At 37.2% G+C, this 14,127-nt stretch overlaps 1 protein-coding gene across 2 annotated transcripts in view; it reads right to left on the bottom strand.

Annotated features, from left to right (window-relative positions):
• Positions 1-14,127, bottom strand: part of B4GALNT3 (beta-1,4-N-acetyl-galactosaminyltransferase 3) — a 153,635-nt gene that overhangs the window by 127,498 nt on the left and 12,010 nt on the right. The gene's annotated exons all lie outside the window — the stretch shown is intronic.

Raw genomic sequence — 14,127 nt, 5'->3', positions numbered from 1 at the left:
TGTATAAACACATATATACATGCATAGATGTTTATATATATGTGTGTGTGAGTATGTATATATATACACAAAACACACAAAAATCAAAGTAATCTACCAAGATTCCCTCAAGATTTACATAAAGATAATTATAAAACACTTTAAATAATAATTTAATGTTAGATCAAGTTCCTTTATAGTTCTTTGATTCTATGTAATATGAAGGACAGACATTATTCCCACTGTAAAACAGAAATAATACCTGCCTCTTTCTATCCCACAGACTGGTTGTAAGGATCAAATGAAATAGCAGATATAAATAGATACTAAAAGTTGGAAATGTAAGATATTATTATCCATCCCTATTTATCCTTTTATCATGCAATAAACATTTAATGAGCACTTATTCTATGTCCAAATTCTGAATGTGGTGTGGGTGACTGAAAGAAATCTGATTCACAGTTGCTTTTTTCTATAAGCTCCTTTGTAGGCAGTGCCAACAAGAACCCAGTCATGCTCTTTCATACCCTTACCCCACCCTGATAGACATCTGGCAGAGATTCAGCTTGACAACTGACTTTTTGGATAAATGATGCAACAATTACAAAGGAAAATGTAGCTATCCTAGAGTTCAATTCTAAGAGCTCTACAATCTGGATTTTGACCTCATCATTCAATTGCTCTCTTCAAATTCAGCAATGATTTCTTAATTGCCAGATCTTATGGCTTTTTTTTTTCATTCTTGCCATTCTTGATCTCTTTTCAACTTTTGCCACTGTTCATCACCCACTTTTCCCAGAAATTCCCTCCTCATTAAGTTTTATGACACCGCTCTCCTGGCTCACCTCATCTTATTGCATCTTCTCTTTTACTGTAGTATTTTCTGGACATATCCATCAAAACTCTTTTCTGGGTCCCCATCCTTTTTCTTTCTGTACTATTTCATGTGCTGATCTTACCAGCTCACACAAATTCAATTATCATCTCTAAGCAAAGATTTCTAAGACCAGTTTATACAGCCCTAACCTCTCTCCTGAACTCCAGTTTTACACCACCAGCCGCTATTGGATATCTCTCTTCAAATGGATGCCTTCTACTCTACAGGTTCAAATCAGAGCTCATTATTCTCCTCCTAACTTCTAAATGACACTATTACTAAAGAGGACATAACCATATTCCCAATCACCTAGCTTTCAACCTCAGTCACCACTTGCACTCATCTTACACATTCAATGTGTGGCCAAGACTTGTAAGTTCTACTTCACAGTATTTTTCACATAGTCTTCTCTCCATATAACCAGACAATTACCTTATAACTGGAAATAGCCTGCTGGTTTATCGCTTGTCACTACAATCCATCCTCTACTCAGCTTCCAAAGGGATGCTCCTCCCAACTTTTACAGAGTACTATATTTTGTCCCCTAGACTTGGATGGTCTCCCTTCTCATTTCTACAATATAAAGGCTCTAATTTCTTTCAAAATACAGCTCAGGTACTAAATGTTACATGAAATGTTTCCTACCATTCTTTTCTCCTCTGGTTCCTTAGTAGCATTAACCCTTGAAATAATTTTGTATTGCTTTTCCTGACTTATTCTCTAGCCTTGAGATAGCAGATTTACCAGAACTTCCCAGAATGGCAAACAAAGCTGTGTAAGCCTATCAAGAAAGGCCCAATAGCCTGCCATGAGTTCAGGATGGGAGAACAGCTAGATTTGAACCCAGCAAGAGTTCAGCTCTGGCACCTTCATTCCCATTAGCAAGCTGATAATCAATATGATGCCAACAATTTTTCTGTACTTATACCACCAACTCCTACATGGGCTGGTACCTCCTCCATGGTATAAAAACAAACATCAAAGGAAGGGCATCAAAGGAATACCCATTCTTTAAAAGAACACCAAGCACCCTCATCCCAGAAGGACCCTTAAATCCACCTTCTTATCCTTAAGAAGCATTATTCAGATATTCTAGTGATTAAGTTGCAAGGCCAAAGCAGATGTCTTCAGGACTTCTAGTGCTGGGTTGAGTTGAACTGAATAGACCTCTAGTTTGTTGAATGGAACTAAATTAAATTGAATCAATTTTGATGGGTGTTCTTGAGAGAGAAACAGAATCTAAGTAATAGAGAAGAAAAAGATAGTAATACAGGCAGGATCCACTGATGTCTAGTAGAAGCATCCCTATTTACTCCAGAAAGCTCATTCCCAGCTTGCCTCATCTAAGAGAAAAGAGCCAAAAGTAGAAAGTCAGAGCAAAAACTTTGGCTCCAACAGGACCACTGGGACCAGAAGAAGCTTTCTGAACAGTATCTCTACCTTCTTTCCTATCCCCAAAGACATGTAAAGATGATTTTTTTTTTTCAGAATGACAACCACATTCCATTCTAAGAGAGACTTTGGGTTCTATGAAAATTCTATGAAGTGCTCATTTATAAAAGATTATCTTCACATCACTGTTATAGAAAGCATAGCCCATTCCTTCCCTTCTTTGAGAAAGGCAGTTGTAGAGGCAAGACCAGACCTAGTCTATAAATCCCTACTCCCCTCCTCCATTAGTATCCAGAAAAATGCATCATCTTTCCAGAAAACCCCTTCACACCCTTCTGCAATATTTATTATAAAAAAATATCACGAGAATACCTATATAATCGCTAGCTATTATTGTTATTCAGTCACTTTAGTCATGTCTGATTCTTCTTGACCCCATTTGGGGACTTGCTTGGCAAGGATACTAGAGTGGTTTGCCATTTCCTTCTCTAGCTTATTTTACAAATGAGGAAACCGAGACAAACAAAATTAAGTGACTTGCCCAGAGGCCTATAGCTATTAAGTGTATATAAGACCAGATTTTAACTCAGGTCTTGCTGACTTCAGGCCTGGATCCATATCAATTATATCACTACTATTATTATTACTGTTAGTATTATTACACCTAGAATGGAATATATTTCATTCATCCAAGGACTAAACAAAAATGTTTAATCTCTATCTCCCGCTGTTTCTTTATCTGTAAAAACAAAAGTAATAATAGCACTTACCCTCCAGAGTTATTAAGAATAAAATTAGCACTTTGCAAATTGTAAAGATTTATATGAATATTATTATATATACTATTATATGATAAAATTATTACAATAACACACTTAAGAATATTTCTCTTAGCAACTTGGAACTATGTTCAAAAAGTTATCAAACTGTGCATACTCTTTGACCTAGCAGTGTTACTACTGGGCTTACATCCCAAAGAGATATTAAAGAAGGGAAAGGGACCCACATGTGCAAGAATGTTTGTGGCAGCCCTCTTTGTGGTGGCCAGAAACTGGAAACTGAGTGGATGCCCCTCAACTGGAGAATGGCTGAATAAGTTGTGGTATATGAATATTATGGAATATTATTGTTCTGTAAGAAATGACGAACAGGATGATTTCAGAAAGGCCTGGAGAGACTTACATGAACTGATGCTGAGTGAAATGAGCAGGACCAGGAGATCATTATATATTTCAACAACAATACTATATGATGGTCAGTTCTGATGGACGTGGCCCTCTTCAATAATGAGATGAACCAAACCAGTTCCAATAGAGCAGTAATGAACTGAACCAGCTACACCCAGTGAAAGAACTCTGGGAGATGACTATGAACCACTACATAGAATTTCCAATTCCTCTAATTTTGTCCGCCTGCATTTTTTATTTCCTTCATAGGCTAAATGTATACTATTTCAAAGTTAGATTCTTTTTGTTCAGCAAAACAACTGTTTGGTCATGTATACAATATATTGTATTTAATTTATACTCTAACATATTTAACATGTATTGGTCTACCTGCCATCTGGGGGGAGGGGATGGGGGGAAGGAGGGGAAAAATTGGCAACGTTGTAAAATTACCCATGCAAATATCTGGTATATAAAAACTATTATTATTTTAAAAAAAAGAAAAAGAATATTTCTCTCACCCCAAACCCAGCCAAACTATGTTTAGAGAGGCACATTGTCAGAAAGTTCATTACCAGATGATTTCTTTTTTTTAGGACTAAGAGCTTCATTGGAAGAATTGCTACTCCCACCGAGTAAATCATTATTATTCTTTTAAGTAATGACAATTAATATATAAATGGTGAGATGCTGGCATGGCATCTTGTGAGGAAAACACTGGATTTAGAGTCAGAAGAACTGAATTTTAATTCTAACTCTGTTATTTAATATATATATAGTTGTCAGCAAGTCACTGTACTTTTCTCCATCTGTAAAATGAAAGATTGGACCAAATGATTTCTCTAAAATTCTTTTTATTTTATTTTATTAATTTTATAATTATACATTTTTGACAGTATATATGCATGAGTAATTTTTTAATAACATTATCCCTTGTATTCATTTTTCCAGATTTTCCCCTCCCTCCTTCTACTCCCTCCCCTAGATGACAGGTAATCCCATACATTTTACATGTGTTACAGTATAACCTAGATACAATATATGTGTGTAAATCCCATTTTCTTGTTGCACGTTAAGTATTGGATTCCGAAGGTATAAGTAACCTGGGTAGATAGACAATAGTGCTAACAGTTTACATTCACTTCCCAGTGTTCCTTCTCTGGGTGTAGTTGTTTCTGTCCTTCATTGATCAGCTGGAAGTGAGTTGGATCTTCTTTATGTTGAAAATATCCACTTCCATCAGGATTTCTCTAAAATTCTTTCCCACTGACTTGTAAGCAAGATCCAGCAAGCAATGTGCACAGCTGTCAAGTGTTTGATAAAACCCCCCAAATACAAACTACGATTGAATTTGACAAGAACAGCTGGGAAAACTGGAAAGCAATTTGGTGAAAGCTAGGTTTAAAGCATCACCTTACAGTTTATACCACAATAAATTCCAAATGGTTAAATAATCTAAATATCAAAGGCCACTCCATAAAAATTAGAGGAGAATAGAAAATCGTATCTTTTAGGGATGAGAGAAAATTTCCAACCAAAGAAATTTGAGATAAAAGACAAAATAAATTAGCTTTGATTATGTAAAATTTTAAAGCTTTTGCATAAATAAAATAAATCAGCCAGGATCAGAAGACATGGCTTGGGGAAAATCTAGAATGAAATAACTCAGATACTAGTTGAACATGTAAAATATATAGGGAATTTATATAAATATATGAGCATAAGAGTTATTCTCAAAAAGTGGTCAAAGGACATAAACAAACATTTTCCAAAAGAAAGATAAATTTCCTGAAAAGTACTGATGATCAGTAAAAATCTAAAGTTCCAACTTCTAGTTTAAATCTTGTTAATCTGAAAATGGAGCTTCCTGGGGGGTTATTGCAGCATGCCTGCCTCCCTAAGCAACAGCCAGTGGTGCTACTATTTCCTCCTTTCCCTTGGCCCCATTAAATATTTGGCTCCCAGCAACAAAAGCCAAAACAAAGGGATTCACATTAGGAGGATAAAGTAGTGAGCAACCTTCCCTTCTGAAATCCACAAAATAAGATTTGGGGCAATGATGACCATGACCATTAATTTTCCACATACATCAATAACAATAATAAATGAAGAGTAAGGGAAATTGTCCACCTAGAACGGAAGAGAAGAGGTATAAGTATATATCTCCCACCAGCTAAATGGAAAATTCAAAGTCTATGGCTCTTTCTGCTTCAAGTAAGTAGATAAAGTAAGATAAGATAGAAGCAGTCAGTAGGAGTGCTAGTTTAGGAGATAAGGCAATGAACTGTATTCTACATTTTTTAAATGCCCTCTCTTCCTTTAATTCCTACAATACTCACTATTTCTGCACCACCTGTATGGGGCCTTACTTCCAACGTAATTCTGCCTAGCAGTAATATCTGACAAGGATATGGCACTTTAAAATTTCAAAGCATTTATTGAAACCTCAAAGAATCCTATGAAGTTCACTACAGTAATTATTATTGTCATTTTACAGATGAAGAAACTGAGGTTCAGACTTGTCTATAGTCCTATGTCCAGTTAGTGTCAGAGGGAGAATTCACAAGCCCAGGTCTTCCTAACTCTCAAATTAGCACTCAGTCCCCTCTGTGACTCTACTTCCAATTCAACTGCATTACATTAATTTAAAAATTTCCCCCTCAGGAGTATTTTATTTTTTCAATTACATATTAAAGATAATTTTCAACATTCATTTTTGTAATATTCTGAGTTCCAATATTTTCCCCCTTCCCCATCCCCAAAACAACAAGCAATTTGATATGAGTTTCACAGATACATTTTTTTTTTTTACATTTCGATATGAGTCATATTGGGAAAGAAAAATCAGAAAAGGGGAAGATCATCATAATGAAAAAGGAAACAAAAAAAAGGTGAAAATAGTATGCTTTGATCTGCATTTAGTCTCCATAGTTCTCATGACACTTTCTGTCTCAAGTCTATTGGAATTGCTTTAGATCACTGTGTTGCTGAGAAAAGCCAAGTCTTTCATAATTGATCAGCATACGCATAGTATTACGGTTAGTATGTACAACGTTCTCCTGGTTCTGTTTACTTTATTCAACATCAGTTCATATAAATCTTTCCAAGCTTTTCTGAAATCAGCCTGCTCATCATTTCTCCTAGAACAATAGCATTCCATTATCTTCATATACCATAACTTATTCAACATTGTTGGGCATCCCCTCAATTTCCAATTTCTTGCCACCACAAAAAGAGCTGCTACAAATGTTTTTGCACATATAGATCCTTTACCCTATTTTATGATATCTTTGGGGTACAGATACAGTAGTGGATCAAGGGTATGAACACTGTTAGATCACAATTTGATAGTCCTTTGGGCATAGTTTCAAATTGTTCTCCAGTATGACTGAATCAGTTCACAACTCCACTAATATGCATTATATTAATTTAACCATTCAGTATTCAATAAATGGACTCCAGGAAGAAATTTGGTACAATGGGAAGAGCCTTCAATTTGATAGTAGAAGACAGATTCAAATCCTATCTCTGAAATTTAGGACCTGCACGATATGGGCTACTCATTGCTTTGTAGGAAATGAGAAGTTTGAATGAGTTTGAAAATTTCCTTCTATCTATAAAATTTTGTAGCCCTCCTAGTCAAACCTGAGCAGTTCCCCAACTTCATCCTGCCCTCTTATGCCTCTAGGCCTTTCTTTAATATGTCTCTAGGCTAGAAAAACACTTTCTCTTCATTTTCACCAGTTGAGAACATTCACTTCTTTCAAAGCCCAGCTCAGATGCTACCTCCTCCGTGAAATATTTCCTGATTCTTTCTTCATCCCAACTGAAAAGTAAATAATTCACAATCCCTCATAGTACTGATGGTCTAGTAAAGAGATAAGATACATCCATAAACAAATAATTATAATACAAGTTAACTAACCATAATACAAAATAAAACAGAATCACATCAATGAAAGTGTTATTCTAGATCTGAGGAAAAAGTCATTATGATTGAGAGGATCAAAAGAAGAAAAAATGGCATTTTAGTAAGGCTTAAACAGATAGGAGAGGTAGAGGCAATGTAGGAAATAAATGGCATTCCAAGCTTGGGGGACAAAGCAAAGGTAAAAAGGCATTGGAGTGCACAGTGCCACATCTGGAATAAAAAAAACTTGAGTTCGAATCCAGCCTCAGCAGATACTAGCTACCGTGTTTCCCTGATAATAAGACCTATCCTGAAAATAAGACACCCACATACTCTTTAATATTCCGCTAAAATAAGCCCTCCCCCGAAAATAAGCCCTATCGAACTTACTATGAAAACGGTCATCATGGTGATCCCCTGCGCTATATGCTGCGTAGCGGTACCTTCAGTAAGCAGCGCCGCCCTCCCCTCCCGGGTGAAACGCACGTCGTGCTCCGAGCTGCATCCAATCAGAGCTGCAGCAGTGAGCGCGTCATCCTCTTCTTCCCTGGTGATTTGCTTGCTGGCGCAAGACATCCAGGCTGGAATTCAGGGTATGGATACTTATGACGATGTTGTTGAAGAAGATGACATGATCATTATTGAATAAAGGTAAAAAAATTTTTGTTCACATTTACCTGTTTATTAAAATTGCTGTCAATGTTCATTAAAATAAGCCCTCCCCTGAAAATAAGCCCTCTGGTGTTTTTTAGTCCCAAAAAAATAATAAGACAGTGTCTTATTATCGGGGAAACACGGTATGTGATCTTGGGCAGGTCACTTAATCTCAGGTTCCTTATCTGTAAAATGGGAATAATAACAGCACCTATTTCCAAGGGTTGTTTTAAAGATCAAATCAAATACATTTGTAAAGTGCTTAGCACAGAGCTTGCCACATAGGAAGTGCTATATGAATACTAGCTATTATTATTATTATTTAAAAGGCGAGAAAGTGCCCTGTCTACAGGGGGTATCAGCAAGCAACACCAAGTCTTGGTGGAGATTTGAAGAAAGCTGAGGAAAGAAAGAGATTTGAACTTTCCTTATTAGGCAATAGGGAAACAGTGAATGAATTGGGCAGAGGGATGAAATGTCAAGATCTACAACGATGATAAACCTGGCAGTGAATGATATGAAAGGTGATTTGAGGTGGGAGTGAGTGCAGGTAGACTGTCTAGGTAAGCTGGAACAGATATGAGGGAGAATCAGAACATTAGGTTCAACATATCTCTGCATCTCATTAAAAAAGGAAGAGTGAGTAAAGATCCAAGAAAACATTAAAGTTTTAGATGCAGATAAATACTGCTCATCCTTCATTTTGAAAAGAGCCAAAAACATCACAGAGTGTTTTGACTTGCATATAGATTGCATTTAAGTGAGACAAAAATCCTCACTCTCTCTTCCAGAATCATGAAAGTCCAGGAGCAGACGATGACCTGGGATCAGTGCATGACATTGGTATCTTTGATGTCTGACCAAGCTGTAAGCACTTCACAGTGCTCTGTGCTGGCTTCATGGCCGCTGGAGCACATTATTCTTCTCATCTGCCTATTCTGCCAGAGGAAGACTTCACACGCTTGGGGTAAACATCCCCCTAACTCACTGATAGGTTTGAGTTACCTTAAGCCTAAGATTTTAACTTTTTGCCAAGACAGTATTAGCAGTGTGTGACCGCTGCACATGCTACCACTTTTTGGAGCCACAGGTGAGAATTGGGTATCACCAAGGAGAGGTGAGCAGCCCTGATAAAGGCTCAGCAAGCCCTCATTCCAGAAGTAATAACTCTCCTTGAACAATCCACACATCATACAGATAAATAGTGAAGTAGATTGAGAAGTGGATTTGGGAAGAATAAACACAAACATATACAAATATAATAAGAAGAACAGTAAACATTAATATAGCTCTTATTGTGTACCAGGCACTGTGATAAGAGCTTTGCAATTATTATCTCATCCGATTCTCATAACAACCCTAGGAGATGGATGCTATCATTATCCCCATTTTACAAATGGTGAAACTGAAGCAAACAGGCTAAATGACTTGTCCAGAATCACAAAACTAATCATTGGGGCTGGATTGGAACTCAGGGGTTCTTGACTCCAGGCTTGGAGCTTTATCCAATGTTCCACCTAGTTTCCTTACATTATTTAATATCTACTCAATACATACAATATACTCAAATATATACATATGACAGTTTATGGCTTTCCACTGTTATTGCCCTAAACGAAACCAGGCTGTTTCCTCCATTATTGATGTTCAGTTATAGGTATACACTGAGCCAGGGTGGGTGTGCCCAGGTTACATACACAGCGTCAATTTACCCAATTTACTAAAAATAACATCACCAAAGAAGAAGAGAACAGATTAAGTTTCCAAATAACACGATGTTTTAGGACGATTACTTTCTAATTTCAGCTGTGGAATTAATCACCACAAGTCTCTTCTCAATAAAATCTCCCTAAAGTCTCTCCCATCATCCTTATCCAGCACTAGCAGAGTGATCACCATGCTCTCCTCCAGACCCAGATATCCTGGGCATCATTTCAAAAAAAGGAGGTAAACCAGCACACTTCTCAATGAATAGGTGTCCTAGTTTCTTCCTCTTGGTAACCTCATTACCCCTTAGCCGGGTTTCATGTCTCTCCGCCACCATTTTAAAAGACAAAACTATGTATGAATTTTCTACTCCAACTCCCCTCCCCCAGTAAGTCTTCTTTCACTCAGCTGAGTGAGAAGCCAGAAACTGAGAAGACTATGTTTGCATGGACACACATACTAGCTGAATGTGTGTGAATGAGTGCACTCATTTGAACTGTGGTTTGGCTTCCAGAAGGGGGTAGATCAGAGGATTAGTAAGGGGATCTAAGCAAGAGCTTTTGAGTACCTAAGGCATGCATTTGAATGAAACCCGGGTTGCTGGTGACCTTGGACACCACGAGGTCAGGAACTGCTGGGGCAAGCTGGCATAAAATCAGAATCACAGAATAGTTGAGCTGGAAGAGACCTTAGAAAACTTTGAAATCACCTAGCCCAACTTATATCCTAAAGAGATCATAAAGGAGTGAAAGGGACTCAATATGTGTAAAAATGTTTGTGGCAATTCTGGTAAGAAAATGGAAACTGAGTAGATGCCCATAATTTGGGGGATAAGTTATGGAATATGAATGCTATGGAATATTATTGTTCTGTAAAAAACGATCAGCAGGATGATTTCAAAGAGGCCTGACTCACATGAACTGATGCTGAGTGAGATGAGCAGAATCAGATAATTACACAAAGCAACAGCAAGAATACACAATGATCAATTCTGATGGACATGGCTCTCATCAACAATGAGATGATTCAGGTCAGTCCCAATGGTCTTGTGATGAAGAGAGCCATCTGTGCCCAGAGAGAGGCCTGTGGGAACTGAGTAGGGATCACAACATAGCATTTTCACTCTTTCTGTTGTTTTTTGCTTGTTTTTTTTTTTCATTCTCATTGTTTTTCCTTTTTGATCTGATTCTTCTTGTGCAGAATGATAAATGTGGAAATATAAAGAAGAATTGCACATATTTAACATATATTGAATCACTTGCCAAATAGGGGAGGGAGTAGGAGGAAGGAAGGGAAAAAATTAGAACACAAGATTTTATAAGGGTTAATGTTGAAAATTATCCATGTATATTGGTCAACCTGCCATCTGGGGGAAGGGGTGGAGGAAAGGAGGGAAAAAGTTGGAACAAAAGGATTTGCAACTATCAATGCTGAAAAATTACCCATGCATATATCTTGTAAATAAAAAGCTATAATAAAAAAGAACTGCACATATTTTTTTAAAAGAAAATTATCCATGTATATATTTTGAAAATAAGAAGCTTTAATTAAATAGGAAGGAAGGAAAGTAGATTTTTTAAAGTGCTCTAAGAAAATTTAAGGAGAGAGAGAGTGCTGAAAGCTGAGAGGTTCAGAGAAGGCTGTACCTGAGCTGATTCTTCAAGGAAAATAAAGATTATGAAAAGCCAAAGGATGTTGGGAGGAGGGAGAGGGAGGAGTAAAAGCATAGGGATTGGCATTGTATGCTTGCAAGGGAGTGGGGAGCCTTACTGCATGATAAGGGATGGAAAACAAGACTGGAAAGGTAAGTAGGAGTCATGCAATAGGACCTTGAATACCAGGCTAAGAAATATATGTTTTGTCCCAGAGGCAAAAAGAAATCACAAAGGGGTTTTCTACAGAGAAGCGACATGGTCAGGCTTGTATCTTAGGAAGATTATTTTGGCAGCTGCATAAAGACTGGATTGTGGAAAGAAGTAAGTAGAGGTAGGAAAACTATTACAAAATCAAGTCTAAGTGAGAGTTAATGAGGGCCTAAACAAGGGTAGTGGCTTCTTAAGTGGCAGGAAGGAGACAAATAAAAGTGACATGGAGGAAGCAGAGTCAGTAACATTTGGTAATAGATTCAATCAATATTAGGGGAAAAGGCATGGGAGGAGTCAAAAGTGCTTCCTCAGATATGGTAAGCTGGCATTTATATAGTGATCCAAGGTCTGCGAAAAGCTTCAGAGATATCTCATTTTAATGTCACAACAATTCTGGGAGATAGATGCTATTATTATCCCCTAGACCTCATGCAAACACAATCTGAATAATGTTGTTTTTGTCAAAGAAAAAAGAAACAAAGAGTTGAGTAGCTATGAATTCTCTCCACCATCTGTTTATCATCATGTGTTCAATTATCACCTCTGTTCAACTAACTCCCAGATCTTTATATTCAGCCCTAATCTCTATCCTGAACACCAGGTCACATTACCAACTGTTTGCATCACGTTTCCACCTGAATGTCTCTTTGGCATCTCAGACTCAAGATGTCCAAAACTCATTATATTTCCCCAACCATGCATTCCTCTACCAAACACCTCTAGTTCTTTCTTTCGGGTTTTTTGGGGAGGGGGAGGAGGTTAGGTAATTGGGATCAAGTGACTTACCCAGGGTCACCCACCAAGTAAGTGTTAAGTGTCTGATCCCACATTTAAACTCAGGTCTGCCTAACTCCAGGGCTGGTGCAAAATCCACCGTATCACCTAGCTGACCCTCCATTTTTGTTGCAGGCACCATCATTTTTCAATGTAGCTGTATACATGACTTTGGAGTCATCTTCAACTCTTCTCTGAGCTACCTGATCCTCCATATCTGATCAGTTGCCAAGACTTAATAATTCTTATTCCATAACACTTCTAGTATCTGCCCTCTCCCTCCACTCATAACAGGACATACCCCAGTCCAGCCCCTTATCACCTAGTCTGCTGCAATAGCCTCCTAATTGATAGCTGCTCCAGTCCTCTCCTATCTATTTTCCACAAGGCTGACATTAATAATCCTGAAGCACAATTCTTTCCATGTCACTCCCTACTCAGAAATCTTCGGCAGCAATTTAAGGCCTCCACAATAAAGTTATAAAATCTTCAGCCCTTCACTCTGGCCCTCACGTACCTTTCTATTTCTATTTTATATTAACATCTATTCACACATTCTCCAATTCAGATAAATTAGTTTGTTAATAAGTCCTACTTTTGAAGTTTTATTTTCAATCCTTTTCCCTTGCACAGATGGTTCCCCTGCCCAATGGGTCCTTAAAGGCCCCAAAAAGCATAATTCAGGCACCATCTCCTACTTGCCTTTTTTGCCCTCCCCCACCAGCCCCTCCTTGTTAGTGTTTTCTCTTTCCTAAAGTTATTTCAAATTTACTTTTCTATGTAAATGTGAATTTTCCTAGGAGAAAGTAAGCTCTTTGAAGACAAAGACTGTTTCATTTTTTTGTATTTCTTGGCTCTAGAACAGTACCCTGCATACAGTAGGCACAGGATAAATGCTGAATTGAATGCAACTCTGAATTCATCCAGAATTCCCTTACCTTAACCTTTTTCTTCAAATCTATATTGGTACATCCACATGCTTCTCACTTTTATGTTTAATCGTAATTTTTTTCTGATAGCTTTATCAGAATATCATTCTAGGTGTTGAAAATTATCCATATATATATTTTGAAAATAAAAAGTTTTAATCAAAAACAAAAACAAAAAATAAATAAAACGTAATGTCCCTCAAAAAAATATCATTCTAGAGAACTTCTTATCTTGGCTGCCTTGCCAGTTGAATCTTATGCCATAGTCAATGTATTGATGTCTTTTACTTACCTGCATTTCTTTATTATAAGAAAGGATTCTTTCTATTAATGGTGAGAATGGGACAGGTAGGTAACTGAAGTAGATAGACTTGGGACTAGAGTCATCCTCCTGAGAACAAATCGCCCTGAGTTCAAATCTGGCCTCAGACATTTACTAGCTGTGGGACTTTGGGCAATGCACTTACCCATGTTTGCCTCAGTTTCCTCATTTGTAAAATGAACTGGAGGAGGAAATGGTAAACCATTCTAGTATCTTTGCCAAGAAAACCCTAAATGAAGTCACAATGAGTCAGACATGACTGAAAATGATTGAACAACAAATAAAAATCACCAGAAAGTACCAATTGATGCTTTAAAACAAGCACCAATAAATCATTTCAAAAAAAAATAAACTGAGGACCACTGAAACACTTTGCAATTCTAAGTCCTTTGAGGAGAGAAACTGTTACAGAAGTTTTGATTTCTTTAGATCAGCTACTAAACCCAAGTCTTAATCCTCAAGTGTTTAATAAAGATGATTAAAAAGTAAAAATAATTTTTTAAAAATTAAGTTCCAGGATCTCAGGAGTTGTTCTTCCTCTCCAAAGATTCC

Source organism: Sminthopsis crassicaudata, chromosome 5, assembly GCF_048593235.1.
Source record: "Sminthopsis crassicaudata isolate SCR6 chromosome 5, ASM4859323v1, whole genome shotgun sequence".
Classification (NCBI taxonomy): Eukaryota; Metazoa; Chordata; class Mammalia; order Dasyuromorphia; family Dasyuridae; genus Sminthopsis; species Sminthopsis crassicaudata.
Note: the sequence above shows the minus strand (reverse complement) of the source record. Positions and strands in the feature narration are given on the sequence as shown.